This window comes from Sus scrofa, chromosome 2, assembly GCF_054392235.1.
Source record: "Sus scrofa isolate SSC_HxYL_T2T_F1_AM1 chromosome 2, Sscrofa_HxYL_maternal_Yorkshire_Landrace_v2.0, whole genome shotgun sequence".
NCBI lineage: Eukaryota > Metazoa > Chordata > Mammalia > Artiodactyla > Suidae > Sus > Sus scrofa.
Genome location: NC_139384.1, coordinates 105,196,664 through 105,211,402, shown reverse-complemented (window position 1 = coordinate 105,211,402; position 14,739 = coordinate 105,196,664). Strand labels below are relative to the sequence as shown.

Genomic DNA, 14,739 nt, shown 5'->3' with positions numbered 1-14,739 from the left:
ACCATCCCAGCAGTCCAAGTCACATGTCTAATCCAGATTTAAGGGGTAAAGAAATGCTTTCCACATATTAATGGGAGGATCTACAAAGTTATGTTTCAAAGCTGTGGATGTAGGGAGGGAAAGAATCTGAGGCCATTTAAAAAATCTGTAAGACCTGTTTTTTTTGTAGAGTAGAAGTAGTTTTTTCCTGCTTGGAGCCTCCTAGATAAAAAAAGAAATTACATTATGCTGTAATGGCTGGCTCCTTCTCTAGCCTAAAAAGGAATCCAAGTTGATAATTCTTTACTTTTCACAGAGCCTCCCTCTAAAAAAGGGGAAGGGATGAGGTTGGGGGAAAGAGAAGAGTTACTTAATTTTTCCTTTTGCCATTGGCATTGATAAAGCCCACTCTAGAGAGAGTAAAAATGTAAGATCAAATAAAATAGTCTGATTTTATCATGCTTTAAACTCTGGGGATGGTGAAAAGAGAATTGAAATTGTTTGTTTATGTATGTAAAACAACCACTTGAATTTCATTGTTGCTATTTCTCTAATTTTTAACCTGCCTAAAATATTTTTTTAGGGCTGAACTTGCAGCATTTGGAAGTTGCCAGGCTAGGGGTCAAATCAGAGTTGTGGCTGCTGGCCTATGCCACAGCAACAGCAATGCTGGATCAGAGCAGCATCTGTAACCTAGACCGTAGCTCATCAGATCCTTAACCCATGGAGATGAGGCCAAGGATTGAACCCACATCCTCATGGATACTAGTCGGGTTTATTTCCACTGAGCTGCAATGGGAATTCCAGATCTTTAACCAAATAGATACATCAGTAATGTAGGAAGTTGACACAATTTGAAAGATTAAAAAACTCCTTGGGTTAAGAAGTTATCTCCCAAAATACCTACTAAAAAGCAATGTATTTCTAGAAAGTGAAGGCTGGAGAAGTGAAATATACAGATGGAAAACAAAACCTTTGACAGATTGGAATTCAGTAGAGAAAAAAATATATGAAGGAGATAGAAGGAAAATATAATGGTATATTCCACTGGAGGTTTCCTAAGAAGTAGCCTGGGGGTGCTGGATACAGAAGGAATTTTTTAGAAAGGAGAAGATGCAGAAGGGGATATTGCATGTTCTGCCTAGCACAGGTGGTCATACCCTGAGTGTACCTTTCCTCCTAATACAATATTCACATTTCACCTCTAAAAATATTTTGTGACAATATAGTTAAAAAAGTTGCCATGTTGTATCCAAATTTGAAAGCTTCATTAATGAAACATTTTAAAACCGTGTTTTTTCTTCCATTTTAAAAATAAAACTTACTGTTTGTCTCATGTATTTTTTTTTAAAGGAACAGTTTGTAAAAAACTTAATGTGATACACTCTTAGTCCCATAAGACTTCTCAGTAAGATACATGGGATGGCTAGAATCTGCATTTTTATGAATTTGTATTTCCCTCCACTTTTTTCATTAAATTAAAAAAAACCTACAGATCATTTACTACTCAAGGTTAGAAAATATATATGAGAATGAGGTTTGTGGCCAATAATCTTGCAGTTTATAAGCTATCAGAGTCCACACAATATATCCCAAAGATGTACAGTCAAGTAGATAACACAAAAATTGAACAGATGAAGTCAAGAATTATAAATGAGTAAAAGTAAGTGTATTTTATGGGGTTCTCAGGGACCAAGTCACATCCTATATACATGTTTAGACCACCTGGGATGGGGGTCAAATGACATCTTTCTGAAAGAGGGAATGGTTTATAGAAGAGATGGTATTTCATGAGTTCTTTCTATGAAGGAAATGGGAGAATCTGGTCATTTGACAATACTCTAGGTTCTTTACTCTTCTGGTTTGTTGATAGTTTCAAAGTAGCCTTTCATCTTCTTTTTTAAGCATAAACATTTTTCCAGTTTTATTGAGATATCATTGACATATAACTATGTTTAGGTGCACAACATTATGATTTGATGTATATATATCAAATATGTATGTTGTGTGATGTATACATTTATATATACATGTATGTTATAGTAATCATTTTCATATATAATGAAATGATTACCACAATAAATTCAGGCCTTTTATTTTAGTTTTGAATTCTTTTTCTTTTAGCCCCAGCATGTGAAACTCCCTGGCCCCAGGGATCGAACCCGTGCCACTACAGTGACAATGCCAAATCCTTAACTGCTAGGCCACCATGGAACTCCACAGAGAGTCACATTTTCTTTCTTCTATTCCTTCCTCCCTTCTCTCCTTCCCTCCTTCCTTCATATTTATAATGGCACTATCTCATTGGAAAATATACAAATAGTTGTAATTGAAACTAATCTGGTGTGACTTTTCTTCCCTCTTCTGTCTACTATTTGTGTTAACATACTTAGATTTGTGACCGTCTAAGTCAGAGAGGCTCTTTTTACAGAAAATGTCCAGAGTCCCCTGCCACTGAGGTGTTTGTTTTATGTTCTAGGATCTGGTTTCCTTGTACATCTGTAGGCAGCTCTTGCTTTTATCTTCTCAGCTAAATTAGTTCCTGCATGTTAAAAAAGGGGAAGTGGTGAACCGCCTCCACGGAAGGCTTTATTTGGTTTTTAAAAGCGGGTTTGTTACGATCCTGCTGTGGTTATTATAGGAGACAATTTTAGCACTTTGAGCTGTGTGTTTTCCAGAGGAAGTGTTTAAAGAAGAATTTTGCAAAATGTTGAAGGTTAACATTTCAGTGCTGCAAGTTGTTAAAGGTCAGGATAAGTTTTGTGATTAAATTTGAGTGAATTGGGTAATGTGAGTGACAAGAATTAATAAGGAAATATAACACAAGGCTTCCATATTTCTTGTTCCTACCTAGTCAATGTACACTGAAAATTCTTTGTATTTCATTTCTTTTTCAACCGAATATGTTGTTGGAAACGTCTCAAAGTGCTCCCAAGTATTAGTGGGTGGTGATCTTACATAAAAACAGCAGAAAGTGTTACAATGAAGAAAAAAGGGCACTGATAAATGTCTGGTACTTTCTTACATTATGGATCTATGTGGTTTGTATTTATAAAATTATATACAAAATTCCTTGACATGATAAAATATTAGTGCTTAGCTAGGACACATGATTGAAATAATCTATTTGTTGGTTTATGATGATGTAATTATGATGTAATAACTTGAAATTTTATACATGTTATAAAAAACCTAGATATGTAAATTGGTATTTTAACAATGAGAGAAATACTGGTTAATATAAGACATACTTAGTTTCATAGTTTTTAATGGTGTCATTCAAACCATTGCTTTGAATTTTGAATTGTTTTTTGTTTCTTACTGAGTGATCAGTTGTGATTCATGTAGAGACATTACATGTGAAACTATCACTGATTCAGTCCTTGGAATATGGCAGGTGCTCAGTTAATATTGTGGAATATATTATAGGGAAACAATTCATAGTATGAAGGAAATATTAATCATATATTAGAAAACATTAAATATCTATTTGGCCTAAAAACACCCTTCCATGAGAATAAAAGAGGAAATTAGAAAGAATCTAAAAATGTCACTGACTGATAATCCTTTCTCAAAGGTCATCCAAAGGGAACTACAGGGCTCATTACCACACATACCCTCTTCACTTCAGATTGGGAAATTGGGAAGAAGGTTAGTGGCCTGTACTTCTTTATTTAAGCATGTAGGAAGAAGTTCTCCAAAGAGTAAGTATACTGCACTTAAAAAGCTTTTGCTCTTAGCCACTCAGAGCACTAACTTGCTTACAGATTTTAATCAATCCTACCAATGACTGGATACGATAGATAGTAGTACTACCCTTGCAGGAGTAAGTGTAGAAGCCAGGATATGAACCCAGGCATTTTCTAACCAGAACACTGTGACACATTCTATAATACTTAAACTTTTGTTTATGTGTTCTGACTAGCAGCTGTTGTCAACTTCGATACTAACACTGAAGCTCCTTTCTGTGTTCAGCCAACTCATCATCATCATTGATGAAGCCTGTGCTCATTCTCTTTCCTTCTTAACAGAATACCATTTCTGTACTTGTTTGTATAATAGCTTAATTTTTGGTTTTATTGCTTTCCTTTCTGCCATTTTCCTACTCTTCCCCTGCCAGAGAAAGGTAAAGATTAAAAAAGCAAAATTGTATCTGCTTATAGTTCATTAATTTTTTCCCCAAGTTTAACTTTTCTATAGCAATTCAAAAAAGTGGTGTTTTTCAAGAAGTGCTTATTACAGCTATTAGCATCTCTTTTTAATAGAATGGAGAGTGTTGACAAGGTCTCCATTCCTACTAAGTGAACGTAATATGCGTTCAAAATAATGTTTATGTTAGAAAGCAGGAAAAATAGTACTGTCAGTTGCCTCTGTTTTACTCACTCCTTGGTAATTGTAATGTGCAAACCTCCCTTTAAGGCAAGCTTTTTGCAACTGCTTGGTCTTGTCACATAGTATCGCTTTTACTTCTGCACCCTACCAGCCACAGAACTGCTTTCTGACAGCTCAGCAGATTCCCTGGGGCGGCAGGCCCCACCTCATTGCCTCCTCCTCTCTATCTCTAATCTCTCAAAGCATAACACAAGAGTCCGCATCCTGCTTTCCAGTTGTGACATTTTAGTCCACTGCCCCCACTTCCTGTGTTATTCCTTATTTTCAGTTCTATCAGTGATAAAAATATAATGTATTCATTATCATGATTTTTACATTTAGTTTTGTGTTTGTTTCATTCAGCAGTCTGCCTTGCATGTTTGCTCAGCTGCATTAAAAGCTCCTCAGAACTACAATGTTCCTTTTTTTAACGCCAAAGTTATTGCTTTGAATTATAGTAGATATGAAAAATAAATCAGAACAGCACCCTCCTAGCCCTTACTCAAGGCTCCATTTCTCAGCTTCTCCAATTCTTCTTAGTAGTTTTCTAGTAGTATTGCATAGGCCAAGGATTGTTGGAGTTATATTTGATCATGTTTGTCTTATTCTTCTATATCCAGTCTATCAGAGACTTAGGTTTCTTCCTTTCTCAAGTTTCCCAAATGCACCCTTTTGTTTCCTTTTCAGTTATCCAGCTATTAGATTTTTATGATAACATGCCTGATTTATGGATTTTGCCTTATGACTAATATGCATAAATTAACTCACCTTTTCTCAGATCTAATGTGCATGGCTTCCTAAAACATCCTGTCCATTGTGTCAACCTTGGTTACAGAAACGATAATATCCTCTTGACCTATCAATTTCAAGTTCTTCGGCCATATATATATAAGTCTGGGATTACCTGACGATAGGATGTTTTTTCATTGCTCCCTAATATGTGCAGTCTACTTTGCCCAGACAGATTTTTTTCATTCTCTCTCCACATACACTATACTCTTTCCTATCTTTTTTCCTTAATTAAATTCCTTCTGGGGATTGAGGATGTCTTGGCTACTATCCTTTGCTAACACTCCAAATAGATCTTCTTGTGTCCTTCATGAAACATCATACACACATTCAATTTTATTTTTAAACACACACACACACACACACACAACCATCCTCCCCATATGTCCATGGCAAAAATATTTATTCTGTAATTTAACTTTTAATGGTTTGTAAATTATTCTATTTCTTTGCTTTATGTAACATTTATATTCTAAAGTCCTTAATATATAGATTAGATGCAATTTCCTTATTGTTTAGATATTATTAAATATTCAAGAAACATTCTGGTTCAAAATTTCATCATGGTCCTCATTATCAACAAAGTCTTCTACATTTTGAGAACTGGGAAAAAAAGTAGTCAACTTCAAAAGGCTTGGGTTTATCTTTGCCAAACAACGAAAAGAATCCAGGAAGAATGCTAAATCTTTAAGTTGTCTTTCATAATTTCTGCTTCTAAAATAAATAGCACTGTTAGCAGAAACCTAAAGATTTCTCTATTCATATCAAAGAATACCTTCTAAGATCAGATTCATGTTATTTTTAAAAAGAGCTTCAGCAAGTCACATACTATGTTCGCTATAAGTTCAAAAGTAAGAAGGCCCTTCCCTCATTTTCTTAGAACAGACCTCTAGGCAATTAGAATACATCAAAGTGACTAAAAGGACAGAACTTAAGTCTAGCTCTCCCCTGATCACCTGTGCAGTATATTCTCACCATTGGGGGCCACTGGTCTTGTGGCTTTGTTTCCTGCTCACTAGACTGTTGGTTGATGGGCTGAGGGTGTGACTTTGCTCATTTCCTTTTTGTCACCTCACAAAGCCCTGGTTTGTTTGCTTTATCTAAGACCTCTCTGCTACCTAGCTAAGCTTGGCTTCCTGTCCAATGCTGTGCACTCTGTCTCCATGGTCCCGGCTCAGCTGGAAGAAAATCAACTGAGGGTCTGAAAGTCCACTGCACTTTTAATGACTTCCTCAAACGTTTCACTTACCCTTCGGGGCTGGCAATAGCCAGTCCAGAGGAGCAGTTAGTAGGAGTGATTCAAATATTTAAATTTTTGCACAGTAAAAATGCTGAGCTTTCTGCTGGCTCAAACTGCATGGGGTAAGGGAGAGAATGGAAACTCTAGGGCAGAGTACTACATCCTATTGTGTTTACATGTTTGATAATACTCCCCAGTACCTTCTGTTGGTGAGGAACAATACAAACTTGACATCCGTTAATGGTGGCACTTAAGGGAATAGCTCCTACTTATTATGAGGAGAAGCAGATTTGGATCTGGGGTGAGCCAGAAGTCTGGATTAAAAAGGATAGTAGTGAGCCCACTGTCAATACTAGGGACAGATGGAGCTTTAATAGTGAAAAAGGAATAGGCTTCCTAGAGAAGATATGGAGAACGTGTTTTCTTTACACATTTAACATATGTTTCCTTTCCAACCAAGCATGGACTCTGAATGAGAGGTTTCTTTGGAAAGAGTTGAATTTGGTGGAGGATCACTCTATCAAGAGGGACTTTTCATGTGTCTTCCTTAAGTATATTTCTGAAAAGTGTGGATTTACAGACATGGCTGAACATATGCTGGGACAGCTTATATCATATCATTGCAGGATGAGTAGTCAACCCTCTAAAAACAGTTCATACCACCCACAGGTATGCAGAAACCACTTGTGAGTAACCCATGTTTTGAATTCTCTGAGATTTACCATAGACCTTGGAATGAAAGCTTAAGAGAGTCTATATCAACCTACATGTAACTTGATGCAGCCACTGTAGAAAACAGTACGGAGGTTCCTCAAAAAATTGTAAATAGAATTACCATATGATTCAGCAATCCCACTTCTAAGTATACATCTGATAAAAAAGAAATGATTATCTCAAAGAGATATCTTCATTTCATGTTAATTGTAGCATTATCCACAATAACCAAGACACAGAAACAGCTTACGTGTCCAATGACAAATGAAAGAAAATAATATGGCCTATCGATAAATGGCGTATTTTTCTTTTTTTAAATGGCTGCACCTACAGCATATGGAGGTTCTCAGGCCAGGGGTTGAATTGGAGCTGTAGTTGGGGCCTATGCCACAGCCAACACCAGATCTGAACCACAGCTGTGACCAATGCCATAGCTCTTTGCAACACTGGATCCTTAACCCACTGGCAAGGCCAGGGACTCAACCTGCATCCTCATGGAGAAAATTTTACAACCCAGTGAGCAACAACAGGAACACCTATAAGTGGTATTTTATTTGGCTACAAAAAGAAGGAGATCCTGCCATTTGTGACAGCATGAAAAGAACTTGAAGGCATCATACTAAGTGAAATAAGTTAGAGAAAGACAAACATTGTGCAAAATAACTCATATGTAGAATTTAAAAACAGAAAATTCAAAGGGTAGAATGGTGATTTCTAGGGGCTGAGGGGTGGGAAAAATGGAGACTTATTAGTCAAAGGGTACAAATTTTCAGTTCCAAGAACAGTAAGTTCTAGGAATCTAATGAATAGCATGGTGACTATAGGTAGCAATAGTGCATTGTTTACTTGAAAGCTGCTGTGAGAGAAGAGCTTTAATGCTTTCACCATAACAATAATAACATGTTATTTATGTGAAGTGTAGGATGTATTAACTAACTTTATTGTAGTAAATATTTTGCAATGTATATGTGTATCAAATCATCATATTGTACACCTTAAACTTACACAATGTATTATATCAATTACATCTCAATAATGCCAGGGGAAAAAAAGCTGAAATACTTCTGGGGACCTTGACTGAGGTCACCATCAGACAGTGTTGCTTCTCCACAAACGCATATCACTATTACCTAGTATTTAATATATAAAAATCATATATAATTGTATACAAATGTATATAAACACACATACATATCTTCTTATACAGTGTTTCACTACATTACAGAAAATCCACAATGAGCACTTTTCAGATGATACTCTGAATGTCTAGAAACAGAAATGTTGATATGTCTTAGACTTTTTGAAGACTTATATCGTGGTTTGGGGTGCTAAACTGAATGTAGATTTAAAGACTATCTGACAGTATACCATCTCTAAAGAATGATGTGAAATTCCATTTCTCAAAATAGTAGCTGAAACTGAAATACACCAGAAGTCCTTCCAGACATTCTGAGGTACACATAGTGAATTGCCAAAATTTCTACATTTTCTACACAAGGAATAAGTATTCTCTAATTGCTTTGCATTTTCATCCTTTAATTGATTTACAGTTGTAAACCATAATATGACTATAGAATAAGATAATAAAGTATAAATTTTTAAAAGTTCAAGCATAGTATAAGGTGAGCTACTAATTTTTGAAAAAAAAGGCATTTTTTAAAACTTAGAAATCACTAAGTTAGTTTCTAGTTTCAGTGAAGCATTTCACAATGAAAAAGTTAAAAATCAAAATGGGAAGTGGTAGCTGAAACATAAATAATACATTTTTTTTCCAAATGATGATTTACTCTTAGAAAATATTTCCAAAATATCCTCTCTTTCAAATTGGGCCCTTTAGAAACAATGGTGACTCATGAAGTTCTCCAAATTTTAAAAAATGACTGGAGAAAAATGATTATGTGGAAATATATCAGTATAGTGATAGAAATAGTTAATTCAGTTCTATAATTAATGAAATAATTATAAGCAGCTCTGTGAAGGGGAAAATTTTTATGGGAATGCCTTGGTATTTGAGGGTGTGAATCCTGGAACAATCTTCTTCCTTTCAGGTCCTACCTCTGTCATTTAATAGTTGCATGACCTTATGCAAGTTACAGACTTTTCTATGCCTCAATTTATTCACCTTAAAAATGGGGATAAAATACAATATACCTCAAGCAGTTTTTAGGAGGATGAAATGAGATTATGTAATGTACTTAGAACATAGCCCTGGCACATAGGGAGTTTTGTATAAGGGTTAGCTGTGATTCTTATCAAAAGCACACAAGTTAAAAATTAGTTTCCTGCCTTCTGTTTATAACTTTTATCCACATTTAAATGTCAGAAGAATTATACAGATTTTTTAGCTTCTCTTGAAAAATAAAACATATCAGGCTATAAGGTAGCAGGGCTAGTGGCCATAACGCTTCCCACTCCTGGGCCTGCTTTTCTCATTTAAGTTGATGTCCATCCTTGCAGCCCTAGGTGGAGCCACAGTGCCTTCAAGGTCAAGAATTTTATGGAACACAACTTCTGCTGATGGGGACAGTCAGGACTTGGCATTCCTGCTCTCTCCTCACCACTTGAAATTAAGGATTTTCTTTAATAAGCAAAAATGCCAAAGTTTGAAAAAAAAGTCAGTGAAGACTAAGTCTAATTATTTCCATAAGATCTGTGAAGAAATGTCTTGAGAATGTTCTTTTCTTTTTCCTTTATTTTATGTACTTGCAGCTCATTGCATTTTAGCTGTCCTCGCCTTTGGCCCCATCCTGTGGTCATTCATTCATGTGCACTCTCTATGCCCTTCTGTGAGAACTAAGATTTAGCCCTTACTAAATCTTGCAGGTTAAGTTAACTAACACAAGATAGTTCCCAAGTAACACTTATCCTCACCCACCTGATCATTTTTAATGTCCCTTTTGTTTCATTACTTTTACTGTGCTTAATTAAGCTGGCATTCACTTGTTTTTCAGGTTCTTTTTCTATAGAAAATACCCCAAACCAGCTAATCCAACAGAAAAAGAGTAAACCGTAAAAATAAATCCTTTTAGGGAAAACATCAATGTTGAAATATTTCATTTTCACACCATTACAAATGTTGTTTTAGTCCATGGTACTCTGAACAGGTAGCTCTTGTAATGATAAATACATCACTCATAGATCTGATATTATTTAATTTACCTAAACAAATAAGACTATTTTCAGGCACCTTTCTTGTCATCTGATATAATGAAAGGGATAGTTCAATTATTTGTGCTTACAAATGCATTAATACCTTAATATTAATGTGATAAAATTCTTGAATTTGTCTAAACTTAAACTGTTTTTCTTTATTATGTATTTTATAAAATCTTAACAGAGACAGTATTTTCCTTTAAATCAGTGACAAAATGTCACTCAGCCTCATAAGGCTGACTCATTTCAAAACTTGCCTCAGAAATGTGTTACAGTGTTATGCATTAAATTACAGATTTAGATGATATTATTTATGATCTTCCTGAATTGTAAGAAATAGATATGGTAATAAAATGTTCTGCATTTCAGTATACTCTGCTTCAAGTTGTCAGTTGATCATTTAATGGTAAATTTGTTTTTTTTTCTTTATATAGGTGATATTCATAATAATTTTGAAGTTGACATTTTTGCACTACATGGAATATTTTCACTGCTTTAGCTTACTATAAATTGTTTCATCCCTTCATAGTTTCCTTTAAAAAATTATAATTTATAATACCTGTACTGAAATATCTCAGGAAACTTCACTCATTTTGACACATAAAAATAGCAGCATACTAGAACTGGGTACCACTTCCTGACCATCTGAAAGTATGATTTTCCCAACTCTGAGACAGGTAGAAAGATAGCCAAAAGCGTTATTTTTATTGTTTGGCTTCTATTTTTTAAACTAAATTAATATTAATTTCACTTATTTTAAAATAACTTGATATTTAAATTTAATCCATTGCATAGGTAATAAATCATCTTTCAAAAAAATAAATATGTGTAGTCTGCAAAGCCTGCCTTTCATCATTGTCTCCTTTTCACATTTCCCCTGCTGCCCTCCTTTATATACACATGGGTAACCACTCTAATTAATTGTGTATTCTTCCAGAGCTTCTGTAGGCAAATATGAGCCAATTATATATATATATATATTTATTTATTTATTTATTGTCCACTTGACACAAAAAGTTTGCCTCCTACCTAATTTCTTCATAATTTTGTTAATTTAACAATATATGTCACAGATCTTTATGTATCAGTACCTAGAAAGTTTCCTTATTCTTTTCTATAGCTGCATACGATGCTGTTGTACAAATAATAATTTTCTAATCAGATCTCTGTTGATGACAGTGTACAACATTCCAGTCCTTTTCTCTTGCAAACATTGCAATGAATAATACTATTTATTTTCACATGCGTAAGTTTAAGATGAAGTCTTAGAAGTGGGACTGCTTAACACAAGGTTTTATATATACATATATATGTAACTAAATTATTTTCCCAAAATAACTTCCATAGGCATTGTGCCAATTTATATTCCCACCAGTAATAAAGGAGATTGTTTTTCTGTTGTCAGTAGATGCTGTTGTCAAAATTTAAGGTTTTTGTTAATCTGCTAGGTGAAATATAGACTTATAACTTATTTTAAATTAGTATTTGTCTTATTGTTTAATTATAGGTCTTTTTGTATTTAATTTTCTATCAACTGTCTACTAACGTATTTCGATGATTTTCTGTTGGGTCACTGTTTTCTAATTGCTTTCTAGGCATTCTATTTATAATGTGGAGCTTGGTCTGTGAAATGAATTAAAAATATCTTCAGTTTGTCGTTTGGATTTTGCTTATGGTATGCTCTGTGGCAGAAGTTTTTAAAATACATGTAATTAAAATTTATCAATTTTAATTTTTATGACTTAGAGCTTTTGAGTCATTTTTAAAAAGATCTTCCCTACTTCAAAGTTATAAAGGAATATGCCTATATTTTTCCCAGAACATTTATGCTTTTACTACTTTTTAAAAAATCAGATATTTTCTCACTCATTTTCCTTTCCCTCCTCCTCCTCTTCTCCTCTCTTTTTTCTTCTCCTTCTTCCTAAGAAAATACAGACTATCTCTATGATCTTGAGGTCAGGAAGTCTTCCTCAACAAAACCCCAAAGGCAAAGGTCATGAAGGAAAAGAATGACAATTTGATTTAATCAAAAAACAAGTGCGTATCAGAAGAAAGTACATATTAAATTAAAAGATAAGGAGTTCCCCATTGTGGCTCAGCAGTTAATGAACCCACCTAGTATCCATGAGGATGTGGGTTCAATACCTGGCCTTGCTCAGTGGGTTAAGGATCCTGCGTTGTCGTGAGCTGTGGTGTAGGTCGCAGACAGAGCTTGGATCCCACATTGCTGTGACTGTGGTGTAGTTCAGCAGCTCTAATTCGACCCCTAGCCTAGGAAACTCCATGTGCTTCAGGTGGTGCTGGCCAAAAAAAAAAAAAAAAAAAAAAAAAAATAATTAAAAGATAAACCATTAAATAGAAGAAAATTGTTGTCTCACAGAAAGCAAATAATAGGTTGTTTTCTAGGAAAAGAAACCCTAAAATAATCAACATTGAAAAAGACAAACAACCTGATGGAAACAAGTGGGTAAAATATTCAAACAGGCAATTTCACAGAAGAGGAAATCCAGATGGTCACTGAACACATAAGATATTTAAGCTGCAATAATTAGGGAAATGTAAGCCTGAAACAACAAAATGTCAGGTTTCTATTCATTAGATTTGCAACAGTCAGAAAGTTTGAAAGTATCAAGTGTTGGGGAATCAGATTCCTCATAGGTGGCTAATAATGGGAATATGAATTAAAATTTCTTTACCAGACTTTAGTAGCATTTAAACATGTGCTGTATTTGAAATTTATGTTGGTGGGTAGTGTGAAGTACAGATTTGACTTAAAATTTTTTTTTCTGAAGTTTTCCTAGCTTCCTTCACACCATTTGTTTAAATAGTCCCTCTTTTTGTCCTGACTTGAGATGCCATCTCTGCCATAAACTAAATTCATGTGTGCATTTGGGTCAGTTTCTGAATTTACTAATTTGTTCATTGATTTATCAATTCACATGTTACTGCCACATTAAGTTTAATAAAACCTTAAGATATGATTTACAATATTGTAGGGATTACTATTTTTTGTCTGATTTTTTACTCTGGTTGGCTACATTTTTTCTGGTGAGATTTTGATTTTGCTTTTGATTTTTTTTTTCTCTTACGCTGCATTTGTGCTGATTTTGTATTTACCTCTTTTCTTTTGGTTAATATTAAATGGGTTGAATTTTCCTAGACAAGTTATTGTCTGCAAGTTCCATTCTAGTTATCCAGGAGGCATGGTCACCACTTAGAGTATTTTTTCCTTCTGTGCTGCTACAGAAGCAGACTGTTTCTTGCAAATATGGCTAATCAGCGTGACTGTTCTTCAGAATCTCTTATCTTCTTCTTTCTAATCAAACTGCTACCTGCATTGCTCAATGCAGTTCCTGTGTCCTTGTTGCAAACAAGGACTGCAGGTTTTAGATTTCAGAATGGTTTTTTTAGAAGGTTGTATTTTTTTTTTTTTAGAAATTTTTAGAAAGTTGTATTTTTGCTAATGCTCTTTGAGACTGTCTGCAATACCAGGCATGCCCCACTTTTCTGTAATTCCACTCACCTTGAACTTCCATGCAGCTTCTGACCACAGTTAGATTCAGGTTATACTTCCTAGTTTATTTTAGAAGATTTTAATTTTTTTTTTATTCTTGTTGGTTTTTATACTTCTTGGAAGAGCAGGGTGAGGGAGGATTCCCGACTTTGGCAGTCAAGTTACCACAAGTAGGGCTGGTGTTGCCTTTTTCACATACATGTGCCAGCTAACATAGATGCGTTTGCAATTCTAACCAGAATGCTATGGTGCATAGTAAGCCACTTTGGACTGTGCCCATGCCTGAAAAGTGTTTCTGGAAACCCCACCATCAACTTCTCCCTTTTCACTTAATTGACTGAGATCTCATCCTTGGAGATCCATCTGAAGTACCACCTCTTTGCAGAAGTTTTTCCTCATACCCTTGGTCCTCAAATACTTACTTCCTCTATACTTGTGTTTCATCCTGAGATTCTACCATAGCTCTTATTTCCTTAAATCATAGTTATCTGTTTACTTGTCTATAAACTCTACAAGGTATTTCACAAAGTATTTTCATGCAATGTTTCTTCAAGATGTACTCTGGAAATAGCGTAGTATGATCAGATAACTTGAGGAAATAATGCATATTATATTTTGGGTCTTAGAGAGTCACAATTTACATTTAAATATTAGAAGTTTCAAAAAGTCCTAAGGAAAAGACATAACTTGAAGTGACCCTAGAGAATTTGTTTATGAAACCCTCATTTATATGTGACATGTGTTAATATGTTCCAGGAGGCTACACAAGGGAGGCTTCCCTGAGGGTGTCTATAGCAGGATCTCCAGTTCTTAGCACAGTGTCTGGAACCTAGGAGCTACTTAATATGTGCCTGTTGAATGACTTTATCTATTGTGTATACATACTATCCAAGATGCTTAGTTGTTGAGAGAAATATTTTATGATATAGTTGAACACCCAAGTGATCAGAACTGCATAAATATAGGAGAATTCTGTAGG

General features: G+C 34.8%; 2 long non-coding RNA genes across 3 annotated transcripts in view; one reads left to right on the top strand and one right to left on the bottom strand.

Annotated features, from left to right (window-relative positions):
* LOC146405628 (uncharacterized) overlaps positions 1-14,739 on the bottom strand; it is a 412,568-nt gene that overhangs the window by 137,098 nt on the left and 260,731 nt on the right. The window lies entirely within an intron of this gene.
* The window catches only part of LOC146405629 (uncharacterized), a 41,968-nt gene continuing 30,842 nt past the window's right edge, over positions 3,614-14,739 (top strand). Inside the window, exon 1 of the long non-coding RNA XR_014839207.1 lies at positions 3,614-3,683. This is a non-coding gene — a long non-coding RNA (uncharacterized LOC146405629). The remainder of the gene's footprint in view (positions 3,684-14,739) is intronic.